The 15,077-nt window shown below is 45.0% G+C and overlaps 1 protein-coding gene across 2 annotated transcripts in view; it reads left to right on the forward strand.

The window, feature by feature from the left end:
* Window positions 1-15,077, forward strand: part of LOC135378106 (protein phosphatase 1 regulatory subunit 16A-like) — a 241,484-nt gene that overhangs the window by 66,221 nt on the left and 160,186 nt on the right. The window contains exon 2 of one of the 2 annotated variants that reach the window (XM_064610986.1): window positions 13,690-13,743. The exons of the other annotated variant lie outside the window; for it this stretch is intronic. The gene's annotated coding sequence lies outside the window, so the exon portion shown is untranslated. The remainder of the gene's footprint in view (window positions 1-13,689; window positions 13,744-15,077) is intronic. 2 annotated transcript variants of the gene reach the window in all.

Below are 15,077 nucleotides of genomic sequence, written 5' to 3' on the forward strand. Positions count from 1 at the left end.
TATCTTTGCAAATATTATTAGTAACGATTCATCTGACCGAGCAACCCGTCGTGGGGCATCTTTAAAGTCGGCTGCGTTTTTGAGGTTTTCAAGGAATTATCTCGTACATACGACTGATCGGGTCTGAAGCCATATATGGAGACTAAAATGGATCGTGAATATTATTGAAACGTACCTGTGAAACTTGGATTCGTAACATTGGAGTAGTCTTTCATTGAATTTGCGAACAGTATCAGGGTGTTCATTTTTATTCGATACATGTTAAAAAAAAACATATTAGAAAAAATATGAGCAGCATAGATGCTGTTTTTGAAGGTAGGTTATATGGCCAGGTGGACGTTCTGTCGAAGGGAGTATGTAACTACTAGATTTTCAATTGAGTAAAATCCAATAAATTTCAGTTAGCGGTTTTCGCGAAAATGTGAAATTGCAGAATATTGGAGCCAGTCACTATTTCAAGCCGCCCTGTTTTTTCAAGAAATCATGAAACGAGCACGTACTTCGAGATATCCATGACGACATATTGCTACGCAAATGAGCCGAAACCAAGCCCGTCTTGAGCGCTGGAGGACAGCGGCCATTCCCCGTCAGAAGCCCACGTGCTTTGGAGCGACGTAACTGATTGGAGTGGGTACTGATCCGCTGACCGCTTGGCGGCCTACATATGCTGCCAGAGGTCAAAGTCGTGTTCCTTCCTGCGCTCCTGATACGCCCGGCTTCGGTTTCGGCTCGTTTGCATACCAAAATTTGGCGATGAATACATCAAAGTACGTGCCCGTTTGGGGATGTTTAAAAAAATAGGGTGGCTTAATGACTGTCTTCACACATTCTCCCGAAACCTCCAATTAAAATATCGATAAATTTTAGGCCATTATAGTCATCTGGTAGTACTCTTTTTGATAGGATGTCCGTCCGGCCGTATAATCCTTCTCTTCTGTTCTCTTTCTCTCTCTCCCAAAACCACGGAAAACGTCACGCTCACATCACCCTGAATATGGCTTTTGTGCTGCTCTTGACAGGCCATAAGAATCCTGCTCTCCGACAATAATACCATCTCCCCTGTTCTCGACAGGCCATACTTTTTGGCAAGTTTTTCGAGAGAACAAAGAAAAAGAAAACTGAGGGCAGGATGCCTGCCTGACAATGGAAGAACCTTTCTTTCGGCAACCAAGAAAGTATCTCAATCGAGAAAGGCGTGGAAATACTTTTCAGATATCGAGCCTAATGGTGGCTCGATGATTAAACATATCTGAACATGCATATTTCCTCGTTATTAGCTTACACGGTCATTGTTTTTCTCGAGTCTTTTGTTTTTGTACCGAGCAAATCCTTTAAGGCTATTCTTCCGTCGGCTGTGAGTTATGCCGACGACCCCTTCTGCGTTTCGTTCTTCATTAATTCCAATTGTGTCGTGGCAAAGGGGCATCGGGAGGCCGGCTCAGTGGCTGCTTGGAAATAGGGCAACGAGCCCATCTGTTTTGATGTCGGCTCATGATACCGCTTCCTCGTCCGATGAGCGTTGCGGCCAGAGACAAAACGGATGGTAGCGTGCGAGACAGGCCCGTGGACCATTCCGAGATGCAGAAATGGGTTTTCTTTTCGTAGAACATTTGAGTTTTGACGGTGTCCAGATTATATGTCCGAGAAGAGAAAAAGGGTCTTGCTTCGATTGGTAGTTTGTATTATACTTACGCATGTTTCGTCCGATGTCGTTTGATGAGGAAATGTCATGTGTTAAGGGGCCGCGACAGTTTGGTATCTGTGGTTCAGCACGTCATGCCTGCAATGACACCACACCACAGCATTGAAAAAACAAAACAAAAAAATGTTTTTTCTACGTGCCGCACTTGGCGAGATACATACCCTCCCAAGCAGCAAAATGTACAGAAAGTCGAGTGCAATAGGGGTGGACGGGTAGGTGGAAGGCCTTGAACAGACTCGTGAAACTAAAGAACATTGATAAGACACATACCGTCCACCCCTATTGCACTCGACTTTCAGTACATTGTGCTGCTTGGGCTTGAACACACGCCCGCGTCAAGCTCTGACGTCAGAGGAGCGAGAGCTTCGGCCATTCCCATTGGTAGTCGTAAGCACGTGACCTCTCCCGCGCTGCCTCACTGGAGAAGATGCCCACAGTGATGTCACAGCCGGGTGAGCAGGCGGCGATGTTCTACGCCTCTGTCACCCCCCTTGGCTGTAAAACTTGGAATTCAGATGCCTAACGATTCAAATAATCCTGATTTGTATATATCCGGCATAACTTGTGCGAAGTGTCACAACCAGAGGTGGGCAAATGCCCTCACGATCTTTGCCCTCACCTCAATTTTCGTCCCAGATGTTTTTCCTCACCTCACCTCTTTGCAAGCACACACGTTCCCTTGTGCAGTTATCGATGCTACCACCGACCGCTAAGAGGTTCGTATTACGCGCCTCATATTCACCTACGCTGAGACGCCGGAGTGTACACTTTCTTTTTACCCTGTCTCCCTTGCCCTTTGTGTATTAAAACTTCATTGCTGGTTCGTGAGTCTATCTGTTCATATCGTCCTCTGTTCGTCCTGTGTTTTCCCCTCAAACTCAAGGCAATGTTAATATCAAGTTACAAGTACCCACAACTAAGATTCATAACCTTCCTTGGTTCGTCCTTCATGCAACAAGTATCCACTTCATGTACGATGAGTAAAAATTCGACGTAGGGTACATGGGTAGAGAAGTTGCACAAACCGAGCAATTTTGAATTGTTTGTTTTTCATGCTGGCAAATGCAGGTATGGCTTTTATCGAGTATCTCCAAGCGACAATGATAATGGAGCTGCGGAAGTCATTTTCGGGATTGTATGCAGTTATACTTCGAATTACTTGTACATTTTGCATATTTGTCTGTTATGACTTTATATTATCGATCAATGTTATTTAAATAGCAGACGTATTCATTTGTAGCCGGAATTCGGGGACCTTTTCTTCAAGACCCTTGTTTCGAAACAATCAGGTAGACGTGCTGTACAGATTACTAGTGACTTATGTGTTGACTTACTAATTAAATTACTTTATGTAGACACAGACCTCTTGTGCCTTTTTACCTATAACTTCATTGCCGTACTAAAAGCTCAGTGGTTCAACTTGTGGCAATACAGAATATATGCCAGTATTTGCGTTTATTGCACTTAAAGCGCCTATTGTTGCCTCCATTTCTTACATCAGTCTCTGATAAGGTCTTTGGTTGTCATGTACTATCGTTCCAAATAATACGTGAAAGACATGTGCTTACAGACTGACTAGTTTGGCTTTGTTGAAATCTAAACACTCAAAGCACACGGAACTATATTGACTTGTTCGTGTGTCTCGCATCATGTATGTGACTCAACTGACTAGTTTGATAGTATTGAAATCTAAGCTAAATACATAAAGCACACATATGCTATATTCACTTGTACGTGTATCTGATCTGACGCGTTTATCATGTATCTGACTCAACTGAAAGTCTGAAACGGGCTTACAGCGAACACATTTTAGTGTAGAAAGCCGTATGCTCACAGTGCAAAAACATTTCTGCTACATTGGTAATAGAAAAAGCTGGCTCTCGGTGCCTTTTTAAGAGATCGCGCAGTTGAAAATAGCCGCTCCCCATTTCCTCAACCTCCCTCTCAAAAAGTTTTCGTCACCTCACCTCAATCTCAATTTCGGAAATTTTTCCTCACTCACCTCACCTCAACTTCCTTGTCAAAATGTTCTCACCTCACCTCAACCTCCCTCTCGAAACATTTTCCTCACCTCACCTCAATCTCTTTTGAGATTTTTTCCTCACCTCACCTCAATTTCCCTTTTAGAAATTTTTCCTCACCTCACCTCAATGTGCGTGAGGTGAGGGTGATGTGAGGATGAGGCCACCCTCACCCTCATTTGCCCTCGTGAGGATGCCCACCTCTGGTCACAACCCTTTTAATACAAGTGCTTATGCTTATGCTGCTATGTGCTTATACAAGTGCTTACCCCTTTAATACACTCTAGAAAACAAAATAGTAAAATGTGGAGTAATTACAGCTTCTAGTGGCCTAGACTGCAATTACTCACCATTTTATTCCCCGAACCCAGACATTTACTCCCCGGGACTGCAAATTGTCACTGAACTTCGCAAATTGTCTTCCGAATGCAACAGTCTACGTAAATACGAGGGGCGTTCAAGTCAAACCGGGACTTTCTGTTTCCCGAGTGTACAAATGGCTCGAGCTACTTCTTTTTCGTCATTTTCACACGCGTTCACCACGTGGTGGTCCAAAGTTTGTGCAAAACAGAAGACACGTGCTGGGCAAGATGGCCGACAACGAGGTAAGCGCGCACATCGAACAGCGAATTGTCATGAAGTTTCTCGTGAATAAATGCGTAAAGTCACCTGAAATTCACAGAAAGCTTCAGGCTCAGTATGGTCACGATGCACTTGCCCGCAGCAAAGCGTTTGAATGGTGCAAAGGGTTCCGAGACTGCCGTACATCAGTGCTGGGCGATCCCGGCCGGGGCGGCTCGGAGCCCAGTGTCAGAGTTCGAACATCCAACCTGTGGAGCGCCCGATCCTCAAGGACCGACGGATAACATGTCTCGATATCAATAGTGCATATAGTGCTATAAATAGTGCATATTACTGCCAGGTTCTCGGGGATGTGCATAAGGCGCTGAAGCAAAAGCGGCCGGGCCTCACCACCAAAGGAGTTCTCCTCCTATAGGACAATGCACGCCCGCATACCGCGCATCTCACGACACGCATCTTATAGGAACTTAGCTGGGAGTTGCTCCCACAACCCCCGTCCAGACCTCGCCCCCAGCGATTTCCATCTCTGTGGGCCACTGAAGGCGTTCTTTGGGAGCCGCCACTTCAGCTGCGACGACGACGTCAAGCATATACGGTTCGATCATGGCTGCTACGCGCCGGTAAGGATTTCTACGCTGCTGGCATCCAAGCCCTCCTGAAACGCTGCGACATGAGCATTAGTGCAGCTGGGGATTACGTTGAAAAATAAAACTGTCTGTAAGTTCATTTTGCTTTTGCGAAAAATGAAAAGTCCCGGTTTGACTTGAACGCATCTCGTACATGTGGTCTTGGTCAATTTTTCACCCACCCACACAGAGCAAGAAACCGTTAGCGCTTGTTTCTTCGCAAATTGTGCCCTATGTATGCCGCAAGATTTTATATCACTCGATATATCACGGTTGACGGTTTGATTCAAAGTATTTTCATGCATGCACACGAATTATGTACCTGAGACTCTTAGAACAGAGCGTCAAATGCAGTCTCCACTCTGTGACATTCATTTACTCCCGTGCATTTACTCCCGAAATGGACTGTTTTTTGTGGCAATGCATTTCGTCCCCCAAATGAGTAAAATTACTCCTTTTTTCCTTAGAGTGTAGACTTGTGTCATGGCGATCGGTAGTACTGGTACGCGGCGTTGTCCAAGGGGCGCCACATATGATTATCGTTTGGCACGTAGGATGCTAAAGCAGTAGCATTAAATCTCATACTATTATTAAATATTGACCAGTTTGATGATGATGATGATTGAAAGAAAAAAAATGGGGATTGTAGCCCTCATCACGAGGGCCGGCTACCCCAGATCACCTAAGGAAAGGAATGCCAGACACATCCACCCACACCCACTGGAGATGTCGCGAAGCGGCGACGAACGCCACAGACTGAGCATTAGGCACCCACACCACATGGTCAGACAACAGTTCAAATAACACATTCCATATTATGGGACTAATTATGGTACCTAAATACTGTCATATGGACAACCATTACACACGCTGTTGCAGACAAAAATACCAATCCCGAAACCGCGGATTTCCCCCAAACAATAGGCACCCTCAGTGATTACTCTGCTTTTGTTGGCAAGCGCCATCATCATGTAATATAATATACTACGCTCCGAGGGTGAACCATACTCTTAGGGTATTTAAAAGGAATGTTCCAGAGCATATTCATTCGCTTAAGGTTTTGTGTTACCACAGGGCTAGAGTTCCAGAAGTTCCTAGTTTAGGAAGTACATTGTGCGCATCAGCGACGTAATTTTGAGATTCTAACGGCGAAGCTTTCAGTTCAGACAGTATGTGCTGTTGCATTATCGTAGTCCTGCCGAGTAAGCTCTCACAGGAGGGTTGCATTGTTCCTGATGAAACGTGTGTGTTTGTATAGGGACCAATATTATGTATATGCATACACTACATATGCACTGCAATGCCATAATAATGTACTATTGTAATATAATAATAAGCATAAAATGTGCAATGATAGCACACGAATTTTACGCATTATATTACAGATGCATATGTGTCTTAACGAGCACACACACACACATCAGTGGGATGATGTGGTGGGTCATTCTCCGAGCAATCTGATTCTTCGTAATAGGAATACGCAAAAGTACTAGAGGAATAGTTATAGTTTATAATTGTTGCCGCCCATGACATTTTTTTTTTCTCTAAACAATTCATAACGGAGGTATTCCTCATGACAGTGACACTTTTCCGGAGGTTCTCATTACTCAGGACAAATAACACGAACCGCAGTTTTTCCTAGTAAAATAAAATCGCTAGATGTTTGTGGAGGAAAGATCCAACAAGAAAAAAGATCTGTCGGGAAAGGACAGCCAATGGGGTCACGTGACAGTCGGGAAAAAGATCCAAATAACGAAGATCCATTGGGAAAGAAGATCCAAACGAGGAAGTACGCGCGCGTGTAACCCGTCCGCGAAAAGGCTATCATATCGTCGATAAAACCTGAGACACGGAACAGAAAAAAGACAACACGACACGTTCTCACACGGGTTGCTGTGTTTGAGAACGTGTCGTGTTGTCTTTTTTCTGTTCCATGTCTCAGGTTTTATCGTCGTTTTACAATGTACCAGCTCGCCTGCACCCTTGCACTTCTATCATATCGTCGGCCACGGAAATTTCTGCCTCGGCTAATGCACGTGCATAAACAAGATTCGCAAAAATGCCCGCAAAGGATGGCAAAGAGGAAAAACGAATTTTCTACCGTTCTGTTTATTTTTATTTTTTGTAATAGTGAAATATTGAAAATGTACTGCAAAGGGCGCCCAACGTACACGAATAGGCAGGAATTAATTGAGAAATGTATGTGTGTAGGCAGTACCGATGATGCCTCAGGTGAGGATTATTGCGTTGAAATAACGTCAGTTCACGATATATATAATCCGTAAAGTAAGGCTGTGCCTTCCATTATTCCATTTCTTTTCACTCATTAAATACTCGCTTCAAGTGAAAAAATGTTCCGTTATCACTGCTCCTTTGTTGACTCGAGATACGAGTAATCAAAAATGTGAACTCCTCTTCCTTAACATTTGGTCCACGACCACCCACATCTTGACTGTCTGTGTATTGGCATCGAAGCGGAAGGCAAGCCACACGACTGGTTCGCCCTAACGTTTCACACGGACTATAGGCCAAAGCCAATATGTAAGTTTTAAGAAAAATCTTTCCGGAACAGCACCGCAAGCAGTACAGCACTGCGGTACTGTGTAAGTGTGTATTGTCATCAAGCAAGAGAACTACCTATGGAGGTAGCCTCTTTTACACAAACTCTATCTTACATACCAGATAACAACGCTCCAAAGGGAGATTTCTTTTTGTACATGCCATATACCCTGCGAACAATCCTGAAACTCCGGAAGAGTCGCTACGGGGGGCAGTACAGTCCTAGTGGGCTTACTAGAACTTGATATGCCACTCACCTTGATCATGATCAAAGAGCCGAGTGGCTGTAAGCCAGCGGCGACAGCACTCCACAGACCCAAATAATGACTGCTCACGGATTATATGTGCACGCAGCCCTGCTCTCACTGCCTGAAAAATAGCCGTGCTCCCAACATCTGGGCCACCAAAGGCCAGCCGGCACCGGCGAATCCAAATTTGGAAGGTAATTTTCGAAATCAGCAATGCTAGTTGCTTCCGCTCTGCGCGTACGACCGGGGAGGTGGGGGGGTCGAGGTAGCTTGCCGTTGTTGGCCGCACTCAAGTGGGCATCGTCACGACTCCAACGGCAACGGCTCCAGGTACCTCACGGTGGCCCAATCAACTGCTGAGAGCCCAAATATTTGCGCCACCCTACTCCACAGTGAAAGTGGAATATGGCATCGCAAAACACAATGTTTTTTGCAGTCTCAGAAATGCCACAAGACGGACAACCGTCCGTGCGACATATCCGAAAACGGTGCAAACGTTCACGCAGTGGGAGGACACCATGGGCCATCTTCCACTGGAGTCTAGCGCGCCGTGCATCAAGCCAGCCAGCAGTGATACGCCGCCAGGCGAATTTCGTTGGCACTGCTGTCACACACTCCTGCGGGACCCGGTCGCATTTCCCTGTAGGCGGCGTAGAAATCACGGACGCTCCACAAGGAAATGTCTTCACCTGGGCATTGGACACGCAAGCGCCGCACAATAGCGACACAAGGACAAAAATAAGCAGGGAGTACTTCCGCCCTGGGGCGAAGCTCGGGACTTTCTAGCAACCACCTGGCGGCGTATCCTAGCAAATACTGCACTAATGCGCAGGCCGGGTGCTCTGACGCACGGAGCGCCTCAAAGAGAATACGCGATTGAAGCGCCAAGCACTTTTCTGGCACAGCTGGTATAACCAAGCCACCCAGATCACGGCCTCCGTATAGTTGAGACCTACAGACCCATTCAACGGATCCGCGGATCCGTAATAGCAGCGTGTATTACCGCTGGCGGGGATGAAACAGCCGCTAAAAACCACAAGCGACTGTAATACCATGCTGCTAACAGCCGTGCCCGAAAATTGATCGGCAGGTCAACAAACTTGAGCTCTCGCAGCACAGCACTACAGCGGCTGAATACTCGAGGCCAGTTGACAGCTCAGACCCCTGCACTGTCAAAAACAACTCCTAGGAACCTGAGGCCTTACAGGAACGTGAAACGGTGCAGCACAGGTTGGCTGAACATTTAAAAAAGGAGCGACACTTTGGATCTATTCAATCTTGCCCCAGAAACTGTACCGTAGTCTTCAAACGCCTTCAACACTGGCTCTAGGGAACTCTCGCGCGGTAGTATGACAGAGACATCATCAGCGTACGCAAACACAGGCGGTGGCCATCTATTATAGGTAGCCTTAGGATAACTGAGAGAGAGAACACAGTCTCTCGAGGGGAGGGTTGATGGCAAGGGCATACAAGGCGGGGGAGAGAGGGCATCCTTGTCGGACACCACACGTAACGTCAAACGGAGACGATAGACCACCAGCTACGGAAACGAAGTCATATATGTATTGGCATCATCACGAAACGAAGTCATATAGTGCAAGTTTAAGTAATGTAAAGCTTTCACACACTCAAATAACGGCTCTCAGTCGATCTTCAACTCTAGCCAACATACAGCTTCACTGGTGTCGTTGTGTCACGTGCTGCTGGAGCTGGTGATAGGGGTCGCTTCGAGTGACGCGACGGATTGTCGTTCGGACGTGAATAGCCGGGGACCCGGCTTATTTTTCACGTCCCGAAGTCCCGCGATTTTCTCGAAAACATTCTGGAATTTCAGGACTTAAAAAAATGTACTACAAACCTGCTGTTGACGCAGTCGCGAAGTAGAACTGTGGAACAACACCCAGTCGTTTAATTTCTAGCACTCGTTTTGAATGTTAATTCTTTGTCCTTAGCACCTCCAAACATCCTAATACCGTCCACATATTTCCTTCCTTGCGTGGTGTTGGTGAGCGGGCTTCGATTGTGAATGCCTGTGACAAAGGCTGCGTATGGGCGCCGTTTCGGTTTTATATCAGTCCCGGAATCCCATCCCGGGATTCGCCAGGAAAAATCCCTAAATCCTGGATGTGCAAAATTGCACGGGATTCCCAACGCTAGACGTGAACCAGCAGATGACTTGTTGGCGGTAATAGCGACAGGCGGTCCTTATAAGATCTACAGTTCAGTTTACATAATAAGAATATTATTACTTATTATCGTTATTTACTTATTCAAAAAATATTTATTGTTAAGAATCTATGAAAGAAGCAGGTGCGAATGCAAACCATTCAGTCTGAATTTGAATGTAAAAAAAAAGGAAGGAATTAAACTCGTCACCTGACGGATTCTGCTACTCCCATAAAGAACACCTAAATGGATGGACCCCACAGGAAGGAAAAAGAAAGATAAAAAGATAACAACATCACCCTTCCAAGTCACAGAACTGTATATGCAGCTACGCATGGTAGCTGCATCCCCGAAAGTGAAAGGAATTGCGAGAAACTATAACAGGAATGAGGAACTCGACGCTGTGAAAACGCTGGGAGGGGTGTCTCAAGTCTTAGTATACGAACTGCAACCTACAACTGCACAACACAAAGAGGTTCCAACGGGGTCACGTGACGGAGCGAATAAAAGATCAAAACGAGAAAGAAGATCCACCAGTGGATCTTTTTTCCCCAGTGATCTTTCTTTCCATTGTATCTTTTTTCCTGAAATCGATGCCGGTGCGTGTTTCGCAATTGAGAGAAAGAGAGAGAGAGGAAAGAAAAGTACGCGGATACCGCACACGACAAAAATGCCATTGAATTGACTACAGAAAAAAGAAAAAATACTGGAACTTTACCTTTCGTTATATTCGATACAGCCTAACTTGTGAGAGTTATTGAAATCAAAGACGCTCGCCAGACATAGCTGCCACAATGGCAGGTAGATGAAAAGAGTAAGAAGAAGAAAAAGAAGAAGAATAATAACAATATAAAAAACACTGCATCGCAAGTGTCTCGCTTTTTTTCTGTTACGCGTTTTTCATTTCATAGAAAGTAGCGGTAGCGATGGCGGAGGAGGGGGTATCCGCTGCCTATTTAAAGTGTAGCGGGATCGCTCCTGCGCTACTGAACAAAAAAGAATAAAAAGGAAGCCGTAACGAATATACGGTAGCTGCGCTACTATGTAGTAGCGCCGCAGTGTACAACACTGGCTACTGCCCTGATTCAAAAGGGACTAGGCGAACCTCAACCTCATAAAGATGTCAAAATGCGGAAGCCACACCCGAGCAGCCGGACACGATGACATACCACGAGCCTAATAGAAGCAATGCCTTTCATCGCTGTCTAAACTACAGCTTGAGGATGTGTACGTAGTACCTCATGCGTTGTCTCATTACGATAAGTAGATTCCGCAAATAATTGTAGATGTTGTTGGTAGACGTTTAATAAATTTCTTCAAGCAAATTACAAGAAAAGCTCGTCGCGCCAGTAATGCGAGGTTCGAAGGCCGCCATCGTTGCTACACGCACCACGCAAAGGGTGCACACTGGACATTGCATGACTGTCACATCATTACACCAATAAAAATATATATCTGTGGATATATTCCCGTAATAAACTCCTCTTTTTTCCCTAGTATTCTCCCGCAATCCGCTTTTGACTTAAATCGATTTTACCGAGACCTCTCAGGCGATAGAAGAAAGGGAAAAGCACTTTCCTGATTTTTCAACGGCCTTGAGGCCCGTACATCCTATCAGCATGACAATTGGGTATGTAAATGTCAAGGCGTGACAAGGGCCCTGCACGTGAAAAGGTACATCTCCATCACAACAGAAAGCTTGTGCAAGCTGCACACATCACGCCACACGCTACTCCAAATGCGTTGAGTACAAGAAATTCGCCTACGACACGGATGGTGAAAGCCGCGTTCAAAACTGATGACATTTTCTGTTTGTGGCGGTCCTATTTTTCTTCTCCCCATTTTGTTGAAAACTATAGGCTGCATATCGTTGACTTCGCAAAGTGCTCTTTTCATCCGTGAACTTGTGCTTTATGGTCTCGCGTTGTAGAATCGTAAACTTTGCGAAATTGCCCCAAACGGTCGGCGCATTTCCTTCCGAGTATGTCGCAGCGTTTATGAAAGCTTGAATCTCTTTCATTATATTGAAAGATGAGCGCCGTAATTTGCACGAAAGCAACAATAGTGGAAACACCAGTGACGTAATGACAGAAGGCCTTCCGTAAAACCGATATTGGTAAATACGAAAAGAAAAAAGAAAAACATGGGCTCGACGAGGATGGACAAGAAGGGCTGAGCCGTCGGCCCCGCATATTGAGGCTCGCGATTCGTAAAACATACCCTTTCTTTTCCGCTTTCATTCGTCGAGTTTCTTACCTCGTTTCATAAGCTAATCCTTCCGTTTTTCGTTTCGAGGATGGTCGGGTAATCTTTGAAGTGCATTTACGTAAACTGTGGGATATATTCAGAACGACACATCAATCATGAACGGTTTGTTTGTAAGAAGAAGGAAAAAAAAAAAAAAAGAGGAGAAATGGAACTCGTCTCTGGACGTGTTCTGCTCCTCCTAACATGAGCGGTTAATGTTTGGCATTGCGCAACTGTAGTAGTTTCAATTTCGTTTAAATACGAAGAATGAAGAAACCGGAAATCCGTGTCAAGTACCGTGGGCAAACGAAAAAAAAAAAAACACATACAATTGAAGCTATTTACATTTATCTTCCTTCTTCCGTTTTTTTTTTTATCTTCGTTGAAATAGTAAGTTATTTTGAAACCGTTTTTGCAGGTTCCTGAACGCTGATAACAGAGAGAGAGAGAGAGTAACAGTACTTGTGATTTGATCATGATTAGTTTTCTTTGGTTCGTGAAATTGGCACAACTCTCACCTAGTCATCTCGGCCTCTGCTTAGGAAATTGGTATCTGTATTCCGAGTGGGTTTTGTGATAGAATGGAAGCACGCAGTTGCAATTTCGTTGACGGATCGCATGTTTAGTGTCGAGTCTGATTCGATTTTTGGTTAACATCGTTCAGCAGGTCGTTTACGTTTTACGAATAATTAATTTCGCAGGATTAAATCTTGCATTTACTCTCCGCGTAGAGCGAAGGCCACTGTCTTTGAAACATCATCTTTCCCTTCGTATTTCTTCTTATATCTTAAAGGAAACACTTGCGATGAATATATCTGCGCATGATTCGCGGACGAAATGGAAGTATGCGTGGCTGCTTTTCGCAGAAGTAGCGCGAAAGTCCACTATCTGTTTCAAAGTATAGTTGAGTTGTGGTATATCTGATCCACAGGGAATAACAGCAACGCGATCAACTCAGAGGATAGTGGATGGATAGCTGCAGTGTCTTCACAGTTGACGCACACACACGTCGGTAGCACAGATTCCCTCGATGGTGGCCTACGGCGCACATCCACCGGCCATTTGTCCGGGACTATGTCGGCAGGAGGACCGTTTGAGATACAACGACGGCCACTTCGTGTGTTTCTTACACAATTCTTTATTTCACCCTTGTTTTCTTTCCAGGACGGATCAATAAACCGTTTGAAGGTTCCTTCTTGTCGCCCCCTTCGACGCGCGTGCTAGCCATTTCTCAGTTTAGGACATGGCGCCCTGCTGCTGGAGCTAGGAAGGGCCTACGTGAAGTAATCGCACACTTACGCTTTCTGAATATATTTGAACATTATCTAAATATATAATTCAGTTATTGATCTCTTAATCCAGTGTCCTCGAAATAGAAGGTGTTATAAGAAAGCCCGTGAGATAGGCACGTCGGTTCGTATTATTTCCCTCGTATACAACGTTTCTCTTTTCCTTGAGAGGTACCAACGCAGCCATGTGGAGTTATTCCTTGATATTTTACATTTGCAATGATACATCCCATTTGTTTATTGTTACAGGGACAACTAACCAGTGGAATCAGTCGTCGTAGGATGCTACGCATTACGCTTACGGTAAGACAGTTTTTCATTCCACCTATCGGGTCATAGAGTGACTTCATAGTCACGCTGTAGTTTTGATAAGACACGCGGATATGTTTGAGAAAAAGTGACGATGGAAAAATGTCGTCACCTTTCCTGAAGCATGATCATGACCACAGAGAAGTGCTTCGTTGTCAGTAGCTCTTCTGGGCTTTCAAATCATACAAATTTCTTCCCTGAAGTAAATATAATTCGATGAACGTTCCATTCTACGATTTTATGTGCGGGTGATGGTGACATGTAGGTTTCATCATGACTCAGTAGGCATGGCATGCACACGCGTAATCCATGCACTATGTGTATTTAGGCCCTGTTTCACCAACGTGGGTTAATCATTTGAACCGAAATTAGACCCCTAAACTTGAAGTTGACCCGCAGCTCCGTTACGCCAACGCAGATTACCGAAATCTTCCGTCAAAGTTGACGGGCATTTGTCATCGCTCGCTGTCGGTCGGTTAACCTGAGCCTGAAATATGGATGTGTCGTTACTGCAGCAGAGCCTACGGGAGATACAAATATTCAACATTGGACGCGCTCAAATCTAACACTGGGAACGAGGCTATTCGGAAACCGGACGTCGCGCATGCGGCAGTACTGAATCTGTTATTTTCGTCAACTATGAATGTGGTTCCCTGGTTTGCTGGCTATACCAATTGAGGTGAGTCCAGGTTAAGACCGCGCAGCTTGCCCTGCGGTTATGGGGTGACGTCATAACGAATAACAGTGATTCACTACTGCTGTACGCGTGGCTTCGTTCTTTTTCTTTTTTAATAGTCTCGTACTCAGTGTTTGATTTGAGCGTGTCCAATGTTGAATATGTGGTCCGAGAATAGCACTGAAGAAGTAAAATCATGCCTAAAATTTTCAAGTAAATAGTTAATGTTGTGTACGCAGACGTGTTCTAATGCAGTAATGGGGTATAGAGTATCGCCCCTGGTGATTAAACTACACAATCATCATCACAAAAGTAGTTGTTCCGGGTTTTGCGAATGAAGGCTATGAGTTACTGAGCGGGAAACGCACTCTGATACCTTACGGTTGCCACCATGATCTGTTGCTTTTTGTTTACTGTACTCGTTGATTGACATCCTGCGAATATGCTTGTTCATTCACACAACTCTTTGTGTACCCGTGGGTCGATGACCGAGCGGGTTAAAGCACCCGCTGACACTATGCTTCCCTATTGATTCCCTATGATTCCCTTTTTGACCTACATTTATAATGTGTCCGTCGCTACTGGAGTTTTCTCCTCAAAAATGAAAGTAGCGAATGTTTTATCATGCCTAAGGCGGTGACCCAAATGTATT

Source organism: Ornithodoros turicata, chromosome 1 (assembly GCF_037126465.1).
Source record: "Ornithodoros turicata isolate Travis chromosome 1, ASM3712646v1, whole genome shotgun sequence".
In the NCBI taxonomy this organism is placed as follows: Eukaryota; Metazoa; Arthropoda; class Arachnida; order Ixodida; family Argasidae; genus Ornithodoros; species Ornithodoros turicata.